This window comes from Microcaecilia unicolor, chromosome 9 (genome assembly GCF_901765095.1).
Source record: "Microcaecilia unicolor chromosome 9, aMicUni1.1, whole genome shotgun sequence".
NCBI classification, from domain to species: Eukaryota; Metazoa; Chordata; class Amphibia; order Gymnophiona; family Siphonopidae; genus Microcaecilia; species Microcaecilia unicolor.
Genome location: NC_044039.1, coordinates 184,607,746 through 184,623,239, shown reverse-complemented (window position 1 = coordinate 184,623,239; position 15,494 = coordinate 184,607,746). Strand labels below are relative to the sequence as shown.

General features: G+C 44.3%; 1 protein-coding gene across 1 annotated transcript in view; it reads left to right on the top strand.

The window, feature by feature from the left end:
• The first annotated feature begins 2,420 nt into the window (after positions 1-2,420).
• The window catches only part of CEP170B (centrosomal protein 170B), a 155,210-nt gene continuing 142,136 nt past the window's right edge, over positions 2,421-15,494 (top strand). The window contains exon 1 of the mRNA XM_030214678.1: positions 2,421-2,521. The gene's annotated coding sequence lies outside the window, so the exon portion shown is untranslated. The remainder of the gene's footprint in view (positions 2,522-15,494) is intronic.

Sequence of the window (15,494 nt, the reverse complement as noted above, 5' to 3'; positions counted from 1 at the left end):
GGCCTAGTGGTTAGGGTGGTGGACTTTGGTCCTGAGGAACTGAGTTCAATTCCCACTTCAGGCACAGGCAGCTCCTTGTGACTCTGGGCAAGTCACTTAACCCTCCATTGCCCCATGTAAGCCGCATTGAGCCTGCCATGAGTGGGAAAGCGCGGGGTACAAATGTAACAAAAAAAAAATAGTACATTTCCTCCTATCCCATGACCCTCCGATTTCCTCTCTAGCCTTTCATGAGGTACCTTGTCATAAGCCTTTTGAAAATCCAGATACACAATATCAACCGGCTCCCCTTTGTCCACATGTTTGTTTACTCCTTCAAAGAAATGAAGTAAATTGGTCAGGCAAGATTTTCCCCACACAAAAACCGTGCTGACTTGGTCTCAGTAATCCATGTCCTTGGATGTGCTCTGTAATTTTGTTTTTAATAATAGCCTCTACCATTTTCCCCGGCACCGATGTCAGACTCACCGGTCTATAATTTCCCGGATCTCCCCTGGAACCTTTTTTGAAAATTGGCGTTACATTGGCCACCCTCCAATCTTCCGGTACCATGCTCGATTTTAAGGATAAATTGCATATCACTAACAGTACCTCCACAAGCTCATTTTTCAGTTCTATCAGTACTCTAGGATGAATACCATCCGGTCCTGGAGATTTGCTACTCTTCAGTTTGCTGAACTGCCCCATTACGTCTTTCAGGTTTTCCGTGAAGTCAGTAAGTTTCTCCGACTCGTCCGCTTGAAATACCATTTCCGACACCAGTATCCCACCCAAATCTTCCTTGGTGAAGACCGAAGCAAAGAATTCATTCAATCTCTCCGCTACGTCTCTGTCTTCCTTGATTGCCCCTTTTACCCCTCGGTCATCCAACGGCCCAACCGATTCTTTTGCCGGCTTCCTGCTTTTAATATACCGAAAAAATTTTTGCTATGTTTTTTTGCCTCAAACGCTATCTTTTTTTCGTAATCCCTCTTGGCCTTCTTTATCTGCGCCTTGCATTTGCTTTGACACTCCTTATGCTTCTTCTTGTTATTTTCAGACGGTGATATGACATAAAAGGTGATATGACATATTGTCTGATCTAAAGATGCAAATGGCAAAACACTGGACTGTGTAGAGATTGGCAGAGGAGATCGGCAGAGATCTTTGGAGAATTAGAACTGGTTTCAATTTGTTTCAAGATTGGGATTTACTTTTAATTATTATTTGATGCCAGGATTGGGATTGTGAGTGTTTGCAGCAGCAATATTGGACACAGCATGTTTGACACGGAATATTGGATTGTTGTCTGCATATAGTTCAGTCTTGAAGATTCTACAATCTATTTAAGTTTGAAACATTTGATTAACAGAAGAGATAGAACTAAGATTAGGAATTATTCCATCTAGAGGATTCTTCAAGCAAAGGTACTTTTTAAAACAACTTTCTGGCTTCAACCTCATGATTTTGTTTTAATGTTTTGATTTTGGACACTTTTTGATGATTTGAACATACATTGGGTTTTTGGTGTTTTCTTCATTGACATCTACAAAGCAGCTGAAGCATCTATGAGCTACTCAATGAGATAAGTAGTATTTACACACATATATAAGCAACTTTATGACTTATAGATGGCGCAATGATTGAGTAAGGCGTTATCAGCCTTTTAAGCTCTTTGAGCTGCACCAGCTGAGACCACCATTGGAAACTGAGCACCAATATGTTAATATTTGGAGTTTTACATGGTATTTAGGTTATGTTTTATATTACATATATATTTCTCTTTTGATGATTTAATAATACACATGATCTCTTCATAAGATATAATCTGTATAATATACCACTGCAATCCACAAAACAAAAGGAGCAAGTTCCCACATGCCATTGTTCTTTTGATGTAGGCACAGGAAAAAAGTTTTGTAAATGCTCCCAGGTTTCCACCTAATTCATGTTTAATACGTGATATAAATGTCATAAATAAGTAAATAAATAAGTAGATAGAAACTCTGAAAGTTGAGCACCTTATTGTCATAACATGATGTCTATTTTTGTGGCCCTTTTACCAGGAGAAAAAAAAAAGTCTGCAGGAATATAACACATGCTAGGGTGTCCCTAAAATCAGCCCCTCCAAATGACACACTGATTAAGATTTATAACAAATTACTACTGTACCTATGAAAAAGTTATTCCGTTATTATACTTCCTCTGTATACATCCGTATGCTGCATGTTTGAAAACATAAGTGAGACTAAATTAAAACAATGCTACCAACAAAAAAAGAACGAGAACACGGATGCAGAAACTCATAGGTTTGCTTTGGTTTTGAGTGTACGGGGATGACGGCCACGCAGGGGCGACAAACCTAATCGGTTTCAACGTGTTGACGTCACTTCGTCTCCTGGTTTTTTTAATCCAACCTCCTTGTGTGTGTATCAAAGAGGTTTTAATAAAACCTCCTTGTGTGTAGTAGGTGTATCATAGGGGACGGTCACACGGGGCAGCGGAGAAGGAACGCTGTGGGATTATTAGTGGGCGACCTCAGGTATGAGTTTGATTTGGGGGGCGGGGAGGTGTTGGAGGTAGAGGTGCCACCGTATCGCGGACAAGGAAGGAGGAGAGTGGGAGAGATGGCAGATCATGCGGAGGGGAGGCTGATCCCCGAATGCGTGTGAGGAGGAGACCGGTCCCCCCACCGATCCCCGAATGCGTGTGAGGAGGATGGGTGCTCGGCGTCTGAGAGTGTGAGTAGTGCTGCCGAATGCGTGTGACTTGGTATCTTACGATCTCCTTGGGGAAAGGCTGCTCTTGGCTCCTGATCACTACTAGCCTTAGGTATTGCGTGCGGAACGCGTATCTGCCTGTCCATGCCTCGGCTGCTCTGGGACTGTACTGGGTTCCGTTGATTTCTCCGCAGTCCTCTGCCGATCCCTGTCTGTCTCTTGGCCTTCATTCCTGCTGCTCATCCCCGCCCACTTCAAAGCCAAACATGTCGCTCGTTTCTTTTTTGCCAAAATATATGCTCCTTTGCTTATTGTTGTATAGCTGGTTTAATACTGGTGAACTCGTTTACCACGAAATGTAATTTGGTTAATCGAATTACATTTTTTTTTCTGCCTGCTAAGGGTTGATTGGCAAATAGATCTGGGAAATGTGGACTGACCACAGACAAAAAAAAAAAAAAAAGATATGCTAGCAAATTATTTACAGGGTCTTGTGTGGGTTTAATGATAGGGAGATATTTCTGATGTGTATGGTATGATTGCATGCTGGTTGCTAATCATCTATTAGATATTCAAGCGAGGCAGCTAATCAGCATATGTCTGTCGCATGTCGCCGGCGCTTGAAAACTGCTCGTCTGTAGTGTCTGCTGGCATTGGAGTCCATCTGATGCCTCTGCTCAGTACATTTAGCTGCGGAGGCTTCAGTGGCAGTTTCTGCTTTTTGTCCAAGATAAACGTTTCGTTTTGGAGTGTTTATTCTCTGCTTCCTAGCAGCAGATGCTAAACTGGTCCTGTCTCTTACTTAGTGGTGTAGGGCAGTGCTGGTTGAGTTTAGCTTGGAAGAGCTTGTGATGTTGGCATTTCTCACTTAAAAGTGCAAGAGACGCACCTTACATTTTTAACACCCAAAGAAGGCTGTGGAACAAATCGACGTCAGCTGGAATGTGGATTGCTGTTCCTGCCAGTTTTATAGGTGTCTTATTCGTACCCAGTGTAGCTTCCTTGTTGCTACAAATGCAGTGCATACTGCTTAGACTCGATCAGCAGGGCAGCAGTTCTCTTTGTGTGGCAGCGCCTTCAAGGTTACATAAGCATCCAACAGCAGCCAATCCAGGTCACAAGTACCTGGAGAGCTCTCAAAGAGTAAAAAGATTTTATGCAGTTTATGCCAGTATAAGCAATGGATTTTCCCAAATCCATCTTAATAATGGCTTATGGACTTTTCTTTTAGGAACTTTTTTAAACCCTGCTGAGCTAACCGCTTGTATCACAGTCTCATTAATTTCTCTCTTTGTCAGCATTCCAGGATTGGGTCACTTCAGAGAGGTCTAGAGCAGTAGACTAGAAACTGTTCTTGTGTATAATGCCATAGGCAGTAGAATTAGGTGAGTTACATGGGCCAGGGCCCTACCATTTTTTTTCTCACACAGCTTCAGCGACCAGGTAGATGGAGGGGAGGAGCATGGACTGATATTGGTTTGACCATCCCAAGCAAAATAATGTTCCTTTGCTCCTGTATAATGCTATACTTTTTTAGTATTTTGCTTTGTTCACTGCCTTGATTTGCATACTCAGGACAGTAAATCATGTTTTAATAAATAAATATAGAAATAAGTGGCAACAACTTCCTGGATCCCACTAATGATATCACATCCTGTTGGTTCAGGGAGCAGACTGGAACCTCAGTCCTCTTTTGAGGTTTTGCTATTGATTTTTCTCTGGAAAGGAGTGTTTAGTTAGCTTCATGTTGGTTCTTGTTATTTTCAATGTAGAAATCTTCATCTAGTTCAGAAGCAAACTCACCTTAACTCTCAGTTCCAGGATTTCGGACCAGGCTTGGTTCAACAGGACCAGAGGCTAGAGTCACATTTCTCATGTTTTGATGCTTTGGTGTTGGCCTTTTCAGTCCAGTTGAGACTTATACTCAGTATCTTTTCAGTCCTTTCAGTAAGTAGTAGTCTCTAGGGCTGAAGATATTCCTTAGATAAAGAATTGTGGCAGAAATCTGCTATAACATGGTGACTGAGTCATTTTCTGTCCTGCAGAATCCAGAATAACTCCCCAACCAGCTATCCCTCATTAAGCACCTGCTCTTGAATTGGGGAAAATGTAGCTTCAGGCAGAGGCTCTTTGCTTCCCAGGGGGAGAGGCTGAGATAGGGCTTAATTTGTGGACAAAAAGGAAGTGGAACTGTGGACAGGGGAGGGGTCAGCTAATAGTAGACCAGGGGCAGGAGCAAGAGCTCACCCCTCCCATTTTCTTCCCTGCAGGCTGACTGGAGGGAGGGGCTGGAGCAGAACACCCCTGCTGCTTTAGGTCTGAAAAGCAGTGGTGAGATTGCATCTCTTATGTCAGATTGGGCTGTTTCATGCCCAGTTGAGCTACTTTTCTCCAGCTGGAACATGTGTGTGTGTATGGGTTGGGTTATTTTTGGGCTACAAGCCAGACCGTGCCACACATAATTCACATTTTACAGGGGGAGCTGGGGTTTTTTTTATACCTGCACTCGTCGTTGCAATACCACTGCTTCATGGATGATAACCAATCACCTGCACAGTACAAGCGAGAGCTGCCATTGCCACAACCACTGAAATGACAGACACAGTTTCATGCATCCCAAAGTCTGCCAAATCTCCATGTCTCCTTGCACACCTTCCTCACTGAACTGAAGATCTACTGAACTCCTTGATTCCAGAGATGGATGCAAGAGGTAGAAGAGGGTCAAAGGAAAGCATTTTTTTGTTTGTTTTTCTTGATGGAAGCTTGCAGGTTAGCCTACTTTGGTGCAGGGGTGGAGCAGGAGGAAAAGATTTGCACTCTTTGTCAATGGAAGAAGAGAGGGGATGTTGAGCACCATATGAAGGCAGATAGAAATATTTTTTTGTGGAGAATACTGGTGCAGGCAGCATGGGTAGTGGCAGGAGTGGGAACAATGGGAGGGGGAGGAGAGAGATAAGGGCAGGAGAGAGATAAGGGCAGGAAGACGAAGGAATTGGGACTGTGGGATGGGATGAGAGAGTATGGGGACAGTATTTTATTTTATTTATTTGTTACATTTGTATCCCACATTTTCTCACCTATTTGTAGGTTCAGTGTGGCTTACATAGTACCGGAGAGGCGTTTGCAGACTCCAGTGTAAACAAATACAAAGTGGTATTGTGGTAAGATAAAGTTCATGTAGCACAGCCACATTAGGGAATCGTACAACGGAAGAGTTGTGTTATGTCCATTACGTACTTTAGTTTTGTTGTGTTGCAGAGATCAGGCATTTATGTTGGATTGGTAGAGTACGCCTTTTTAAACAGGTTAGTTTTTAGTTTTTTCCAGAAGTTTAGGTGGTCGTACGTATTTTTCAAGGCTTTTGGTAATGCGTTCCACAGTTGTGTGCTTATGTAGGAGAAACTGGATGCGTAAGTTGATTTGTATTTGAGGCCTTTGCAGCTTGGGTAGTGCAGATTTAGGTACGTTCGTGTTGATTCGGATGTGTTTCTAGTTGGTAGGTCGATCAGGTCTGTCATGTATCCCAGGGCTTCACCGTAGATAATTTTGTGGACCAGAGTGCAGATTTTGAAAGCAATGTATTCTTTGATTGGGAGCCAGTGTAGTTTTTTGCGGAGGGGTTTTGCGCTTTCAAATCGCGTATTTTCAAAGATAAGTCAAGCTGTTGTGTTTTGAGCGGTCTGAAGTTTCTTTAATTTTTGTTCTTTGCATCCCGTATAAATTCCATTTCAGTAGTCTAAAAGGCGTAGTATCATTGATTGTATCAGGTTGCAAAGTATGCAAAGATAAGGGTAGAGTATAGAAAGGGGAGTGTAGGGTGCAAGACAGAGAATGGGGAAATTGCTGGGCACAATGTACAGATAGAACAGGTGGGAAATAGGCAACATTTATACCAGTGACCTTGCTGTGCGGGAGCTGTACTTGGCTTTAACAGCAGCGTGGCTGAATGGTCTCCTGGCATCTGTATTCAAATAAATTAGCAGTCCCTCCCAAACTCTGGCAACCAGAGAAGCCCTTAAGCACATTAAGGGCAGTTCTATGTATTAGCTAGGCAGTAACATTTACATGCGTGTTATGCGTGTAAATGTTTAGAATACTAGCATGTACATGTTACGTGCACACATATATGTGTATATGCTAATATTATACCTAACAAGTCTGTAAATACCTGTCTTATCTTGCATCTACACAGGGGTGGGACGTCGGCAGAATTCCCATTTATGCACAGAACTTAATACTGTTAACACATGTCCCTGCCATGTTTAAAAGATCACATTTACACCAGCTGTATGGATGGCTTAAATGCTGATGCCTAGATGGATGTTGATTCTGGGATGTGCTTGTGTTCTGTAATGGAACCTAGGCCTTTGGTTCTGTTAAAGCGGGGGCCAAGTCTCATGCTGGGCCTAGTCTGCTGGGCCAAGTCTCATGCTTTTGCAGTTCTTGGGGCTGGTAGCAGGAGGTGATGCACTTAAGCATCTTCTCCAGGTGCCTGGGGAAGAGGGATCATGGGATTTCCCATGGCTTTCGTTGGCACTGTTTACCACACCCATGTCTAGGGCACTACCTCTGTGCCAGGTCCTTGGTGCTTTGCTTTTGTATACTGCCACATTCAACATGGTTTTGTAGCAATTTACATTCCAAGAGACCTCAACATCTGAGGGAAATATAATCAACTAAAACATTAAAACCCCATCAACCCTCAAACAAATAAGTTTTCAAAACCTTTCTAAAATCTAAGTATGAGGTCATTTGCCTTAGTTCATGAGGTAATATGTTCCAAATTCTCACACCTGGAATGGAAAACATATGATCGTGTATAGGTTTAAAAATAACCATTCTTTAGTGAAGAATATCCCATTTTTAAAGCTGCTGTTCAATGCTTCTTGCTGAGTCTGTTTATCGATGGGCTGGCCATAGAGTGAATGGTGTCTGAGCAGCGGCAAGTGGAGCCTTGGGGACTCCCCTTTATTCACAACAAGGCCATTAGCCTCTGCAGGAGAAGATAGGCCTATTCCATTGATGTCAACCTCTCTGTCTTATGGGAGGTGCAAACAAAGCAGGTCTTTCTGGGCTGTCTGCTGAGCACTTCCCCATTCCTCCTGCTGCTGTGGGGGGGGGGGGGGGGGGCTCAGTAAAAGTTTGCTTGGGAGCCTCGATTTTGAACTTGTACAACTGCTGTTGGTGGTGTTTCTGTCAGGGCAGGAGGTGACTTCTGGAGCTGAGCTTTTCTTGTTTTTGTGGGGGTAGAAATAAGCAGTGGATTTTCCCTAAAATGGGAAAAGCCACTGCTTATTTCTAGGATAAGCAGCATAAAATGTATTTTACTGTTGTGGGATTTTGCCAGGTACTTGTGACCTGGATTGGCCATTGTTGGAAACAAGATGCTGGGCTTGATGGACCTTCGGTCTGTCTCAGTATGGCAATACTTGTATTATTATATTATATAGCTGTGGTTGCTTTTTCTTGAACTTCTTCTCTGCCTCTTTCACTCCTTCCTCTCTCTACGCTACGGTAAACCCTTGGTTGTGATTCTCAACTGGAGAGAGAAACTCCTAATAGTGATTGATCTATTTTAATACTTTAGGCCAGAATTCTCAATGAAGTCCTCGGGACACACCTGGCCAGTTGGGTTTTCCTGATCTTCAAAATGAATATGCTTGAGATAGATTTGCATACAATGGAGGCAGTGCATGCAGATCTGTTTAATGTGTATTCATTGTGGGTATCCTGAAAACCTGACTGGCTGGGTTTGCTCTGGGTGGAGAACCCTTGGTAAAGACAGATGAGATGATCCAGAGAAGGCTACTAAAATGTTGCAAATTTTGCAGCAATAGCCCTGTGAGATGAGACTCCAGGATCTAATTACATATAGAGTAGAGGAACTAGGGAGGCAGTATGAGAGAGATTTAAATTCTTCAAAGGTGTAAATACCTGCCATTCTGAATGTAACTTAGCCTTGAGCTACAACTGAACAAGGATATTATTAGGAAATGTATGGAAAACAGGTGTGAGGATGTTATAATGCCATTGTATTGCTCCATGGTGCAACCGCACCTTGAGTATTGTGCTCAGTTCTGGTCGCCGTATCTCAAGAAAGTTATAGTAGAATTGGAAAAGGTGCAGCAAAGGGCGACTAGAATGATAGCGGGGATGGGACGACTTCCCTATGAAGAAAGACTAAGGAGGCTAGGGCTATTCAGCTTGGAGAAGAGACGGCTGAGGGGAGACATGATAGAGGTATATAAATTAATGAGTGAAGTGGAACAGGTGGATGTGAAGCGTCTGTTCACGCTTTCCAAAAATTCTAGGACTAGAGGGCATGCGATGAAACTACAGTGTAATACATTTAAAACAAATCGGAGAAAATCTTTCTTCACCCAACTCATAATTAAATTCTGGAATTCGTTGCCGGAGAACATGGTGAAGGCGATTAGCTTGGCAAAGTTTAAAAAGGGTTAGACGGTTTCCTAAAGGACAAGTCCATAAACCACTACTAAATGGACTTGGGAAAAATCCACAATTCCAGGAATAACATGTATAGAATGTTTGTACGTTTGGGAAGCTTCCCAGGTGCCCTTGGCCTGGATTGGCCGCTGTCATGGACAGGATGCTGGGCTCAATGGACCCTTGGTCTTTTTTTTTGTTACATTTGTACCCCGCGCTTTCCCACTCATGGCAGGCTCAATGCGGCTTACATATTGTATACAGGTACTTATTTATACCTGGGGCAATGGAGGGTTAAGTGACTTGCCCAGAGTCACAAGAAGCTGCCTGTGCCTGAAGTGGGAATTGAACTCAGTTCCTCAGTTCCCCAGGACCAAAGTCCACCACCCTAACCACTAGGCCACTCCTCCACTCTGTGACATTACTCCCAGTGTGGCATTACTTATGTACTTCTGTGAGCCACAATCCAGAAAATTAAAGAAAGCAGAAGAGGCCAGCAATGCATTTCCTAGTGGGAAGATCATGACACTATGAGGCAGATGCAGCAACCAAACGTAAAAAAATCTAAATCGTTAAAGTCCCTAACGATTTTAAAATAACGAAAAATGCACCAAAAAAAAAAGTCACACATGCTGAGATCGGTATTGAAACGTACAATGTATCAAAGAATCACAATACACATCGTTAATCGGCCCCCAAATCATGCGCAGAGCAGCCAAGCGTTATGTTAGCTGCTCTGCGCATGCCACAAACAGTCAAAACACAGTCAAATCACAAGCACATGGCTCCCAAATCAAAACAAAAATAAAAAAAAAGGGTCGGGAGGGGGCAAGGGCGCTCATCAGGAGCGTCCTGTACGGACGGCCTTGCCCCCCCCCGCTGCTCCCCACTTTCCGCCGCTCCCCCCACCCCGAAAAAGCAAAATTCAGGTTACTGACGTCAGACAGGGGCGGGCCCAGCAGGAGAAAGACGCGCCATCGAAGCTGGGCGAAGGCAGGCATCAGCTTTCTTCTTGCCCGTGCAGCGCCTTCGGACAGAGGAGAGAGGCGCTGCATGGGCCCGGTAAGAGGGAGGGGGGCCCGATGGAGGAGGGGAATGGCGGCGACGACCCCAAAAGGGGGCGGGGCACAGGACGGAGGATGTCGGGAGGCGGAGCTGAGGTGAGAGAGTAGTGAGGAAGGGAGGGGGGCAGGGGCTGCTAGAATTTTGCTTTTTCGGGGTGGGGGGAGCGGCGGAAAGTGGGGAGCAGCGGGGGGGGGGGGGGGCAAGGCCGTCCGTATAGGACGCTCCTGATGAGCGCCCTTGCCCCCTCCCGATCCTTTTTTTATTTTTATTTATTTATGTGTTTTCTGACGTCCTTTGGACCAATCACAGCGCTTTTAGCTCTGCTAATGCGCTGGGATTGGCTCAAAGTTTATTTTTTTACTTAATGATTTTTCCTGGCACAGAGCTGTCCTAACGAGTGGTCCAGACCTCTCGTTAGATTTCCTGCCTTTTTCCTGCGTAAAGGCAATCGGAAAAGGTTAGTGCATGTCGTTTCAATGGGGTTTTCACACTAATTGCTCATCTCCATTCCGTTTTCGTTAGCTGCTGGCTTCCTCGGTAAAAGCCCTTTGATGCATTCAACGGATCAAATTTTCCTCGTTGGAGAGTCATTAAAGGCTCATTTAGCTTTAGTGCATCTGCCTCTAGGCTCAAGAGAGGCGAGACAAGGGAGGAACTTCAAAAAATACTTCACAGACAGGGTGGCGAATGTGTAAAATAGCTTCCTAGTTAGGGGGTGGGGGTGGAGTCGAGGCAAGGGCAGTGACTGGATTCAAGAAGGTGTGAAAGGAGCACAGAAGATCCTTAATTGTGAAGAAGGGAAGCTAGAGATGAACTCTGCTCTCTGGCACTGGAAAAGGAAGCAAACTGGAAAGGCTAGATGGGCTGTATGGTGTTAATCTGTCATTGTGTTCTGTCTCTCTGTAATATAATTTGTGTCCCTTCTGGGAAAATAGTCTTTATGCCTGCATATGAGGGGTGGTGGGGAGACAGCGTAATAAGTATGGGCTTCCTGGTTTTATTTATAACAAAAGTTCCCAGTCCTTCATGTGCATAGGCCCAAGCCTGTTTAGGCAGGAATGCAGACAAGCAGTCATTGTATTCGCATTCTTGAAGTTCCAAAAATTTAGAGCAGAGGTGTCCAACCTCGGCTTTCGCCAGGTCTGGTTTTCAGGATTTCCTCAATGAATAGGCGTGAGATCTATTTGCATGCAAATGGGTCTCATACATATTCATTGGGTAAGAAATAAAAATACAACAAAACATAGAAAAGAAAATAAGGTGATACCTTTTTTTTATTGGACTAACTTAATACACTTTTTGATTAGCTTTCGAAGGTAACCCTATTTCTGCAGATTAGAAATAAGCAAATGTTGATATATAAGTGAAAACCAAAGTTTTCCAATGACAGTCTCACAGGAAGAGGGTAGGATCGGTAAGGTGAGAAACAGAGGACTAGATGCACTAAAATAAACGAGCCAGTAATGTGGGTTTTAAACTGGTTCTAGTCAGTTTAACGTGCAAGTAGTAAACCAGGACATGCACTAAAGGACATTGTCCTGTCACGGTAGTAGCTAACGAAAACGGAATGCAGATGAGCAAATTAGTATTATAATGTGTATAATTCGTAGTCTAATGAGATGCACAACCGTTTTCCGATCTCCTTACTGTGGAAAACCTAACCGGAGGTCTGCATCTCTTGTTGGGGCTGCTGTGAGGGAATCGGAAGGAAAAAAAAAAATGTCCAAGTGCTCGTCAGGGCCGTCCTTCTAAAGTGCCTAACATGGATGTCCTTCACTTAAAACAAACAAAAAAAAAAAACCGTCCCTGACAAGCACTTGGACGTTTTTTTCCCCCAGATTTTTTTTGTGATGGGTGTCCTTCTCAGTGCCCGTAATGACCACCGCTGGAGAGAATCGGGACGTGTGAGGACGTCCAAATAAAAAAAAAACGATTTGGACGTCCCTTTCAATTATGCCCCTCCTCTAGGTCTCTCTCAGCCAATCGCAGCGCGTTTAGCTGTCACCGGTGTCAGCTAAATGCGCTGTGATTGGCTGAGAGAGACCTGGAAGAGGGGCATAATCGAAAGGGATGTCCAAATAGTTTTTTTTTTATTTGGACGTCCTCGCACGTCTCAGTGCCGGCGGTGGTCATTTGGGGCACCTCCCACCCCCCGTGAGAGCCATGGGAATGAAGAGCAGCAAGCTGAGAGTGTGCCACTGGTGTGGGGGTGATCAAGTTTGAGGAGAAAAGGAGAAAGAATGAGAGGTGGGAGTGTGTACGGGGGCTGGCAGCAAGGGTGGCTCTGAGGGAAGATCAGCAGCTCTACCAGGGTCAGAGGAGATGCTCCTTCCAATATCCTTAAGAGAGTGGCTTGGAATGCCAAGAGTGTGAGGCTGTACCGGCGGCTGCAGCTTGCGCTCCGGCCCGCATCTCTGACAAGTGCTCGTCAGGGACATCCTTTTTGGACGTCTTTGGCATGCGCAGAGCAGCCAGCATAATGCTTGGCCGCTCTGCGCATGTTCAGCTAGCCGACTGGCTTGGAAGGAAATTCCATGCAAATGAGCTAGCAGTGACCAGCTCATTTGCATGCGATTTCCTTGATGCATGCCCGTTTCTTAGCGATTCTCTAAGGAATCGGTAAGGGAAGGCCTTTAACGATTTTTTTTAGTGCATCTACCCCAGAGAGAGCTGGGTGGATGAGAGACAGGGAGAGATGCACGGGAGATAAGAGGGTGACAAAGCAGTAGAAGTTTATGATTTATAATGAGCTAGAAAACCCAGATCTTTAAGTCCTGTCAGGTGAGTGTCAAATATTTAATCATTCTGACTTCAAAGTCTTACAGTCCTAGATTGTCTTAGTTTCCTTTTAGTATTCTCACCATAAAATCATTGATACAGTGCTCTGGTTTTGTAAAGTGTTGTCCCACAGAGGTGACATCCTGTTTGGCACTAGCATTTTTCATATGTCTGTGTAAATTAAATTTTGTCTATAGCATCTGGCTTGTTTCTCCAATATAGCATCCTTTACACTTTTTACATTGAATGATATATATCAAATTGGAAGATGAGCATGTGATGGATTCCGTTATGTTGAATATTTTTCCTTTGTGAATGGCTGTGGGATCCTGTGAAATGTGTTGGCACAGTTTGCAGCTGGATATATTTCAAGGATGTGTGCCATTCTCTTCTTTTTGAGTTTCTATCGGGAGCTTGCTTTTCACTAGTTTGTGTTTTAAGTTGGGTGGCTGTTGGAAGGCCAGTTCTGGTGGGATGGGATTTTAAGGGAGGAGGCAACATTCTTGGAGATTATTTTGGTGTTGTAGCCTTCTTGTTTGAAGGATTCAGTCAGGATTTTGAGGTGTTTATCTTTGTCCCCGGGTCAGAGCAGATATGGTGGTATCTTGTGGCTAGGCCGTGGATAATGGATTTTTTTTATATGTGAAGGGTGGAAGCTGGAGTTGTGGAGGTGATCTCATTTGTCTGTAGGTTTCTTGTATATAGATGTTTATATACACCATTGCTGATGGAAACTGTGGTGTCCAAAAAATTGACTTTTTGGGGGGGATTAGTCAATTTTGAATTTGGTTGTAGGATGATATGTATTGAAAGAATTGTAAAATTTAGAGTTTCTTCCCCCTCGGTCCAAGTCATACAAATGTCATCATTATATCGGTAGTATTTTAGGGGTTTAGTCTGACATATATTCAAAAATGTCTCTTCTAGTTCTACCATAACATGGCTACCACATCACTATATTCATTGGGGAAATCCTGAAAACCTGACTGGATTGTGGCCCTTGAGGACCAAAACTGGCCAACCCTGGTTTAGAGGATAACTAGGAAATTGATATTAAGTCCATTGAAGTAGGAGACTTATCTAGTTCCTGTTTTGCAGAATCGGAGATCCCTTTGAGAGAATCTGTCTTCTCCCTTGGGGGTCTTTATAGGTCGCTAACTTACATGTGCCTTTCACATTTCAACAGTGGTTAAAATATCTTTCTATGTGTTCAGGATGATTTGATCACTTAGCCCAGTTCTCGAGGGCTGCCAACAGGTTAGGTTTTCAGGATGTCTGTAATGAATTTGCATGCCTACTTACTCCATTGTATGCAGATCTCTCTCATGCATATTCATTACAGATGTCCTAAAAACCTGACCTGTTGGTGCCGTTCGAGGACTCTTAGACTCTTCCTTGACAGCATTTTAAAGGTAGTTTTTCATGCTTTTGTTTTGAACCATCTTGATTAATGTAATTCCTTTTAGTGGGTGTCCCACTTACATTCTGAATATAATTCGGCTTTTGTAGAATACTGTGGTGAAACTCCTATATAACGCCAAATGCACTGACCATGTTTCTCCCTTACTATTCGTGCAACACTGGCTTCCTGTTTCCTTTAGTACTGTAGCTCACCAGTTTTCTGCACTGGATGACCTGTTTATTTGAATTTTCTAGTAATCCCTTATTCCCCTTATGCATTTATCGCAGGCAGACCTTCCTACAGTTCCCCTTTGTCTATGCCGGGGTGACAAACCTGCAGCCCATGAGACTATGGGAAGTAATAACACAGAAAACATCGTTAACCAGAGTTTTGGTGAATTTAAATGCTGTATTTCACAAATATTTTCAGAATAGCTACTGTAGACGTTTGTTTCCATCATTTTTAGTTAAGGTTTTGCTCATTTATATGTGAGGTTTTGCTCATTTATATGTGTGAGAGAGAGAGGTTGAACCTGAGGGGAGGGCCAGCAGAGAGAGAGGTTGAACCTGAGGGGAGGGGCAGCAGAGAGAGAGAGATCAAGCAAGCAATGTTGGACGGGGGGGGGGGGGGGGGGGGGGGGGGGAGAGGAGCACAGAGAGAGATGTTGAACCTGAGAGAGAGAGAGGTTGGACTCCGGGGGTGGGGTGGGGGGACAGGAGCCCAGAGAGAGATGTTAGACCTGAGGGGAGGGGGAGCAGAGAGAGAGAGAGGTTGGACCTGAGGGGATGGGCAGCAGAGAGAGAGGTTGAACCCAAGGGGAGGGGCAGCAGAGAGAGAGAGAGAGAGAGATCAAGCAAGCAATGTTGGATGGGGGGGGGGAAGGGAGCAGAGAGATAGAGAGGTTGGACCGAGGGGAGGGGAAGCAGAGAGAGAGAGAGGTTGGACCCGAGGGGGGGAGCAGAGAGAGAGGGGGGGGGGGGGGGTTGGACCCGAGGTGGGCAGGGGAGCAGAGAGAGAGAGCAATGTTGGAGTTGCCCATTGATTTTTCTCCCTCCTCTGGGTTTAAAGAAACCTTTTGGTTAGCATTTGCAGCTTTTGGCCTG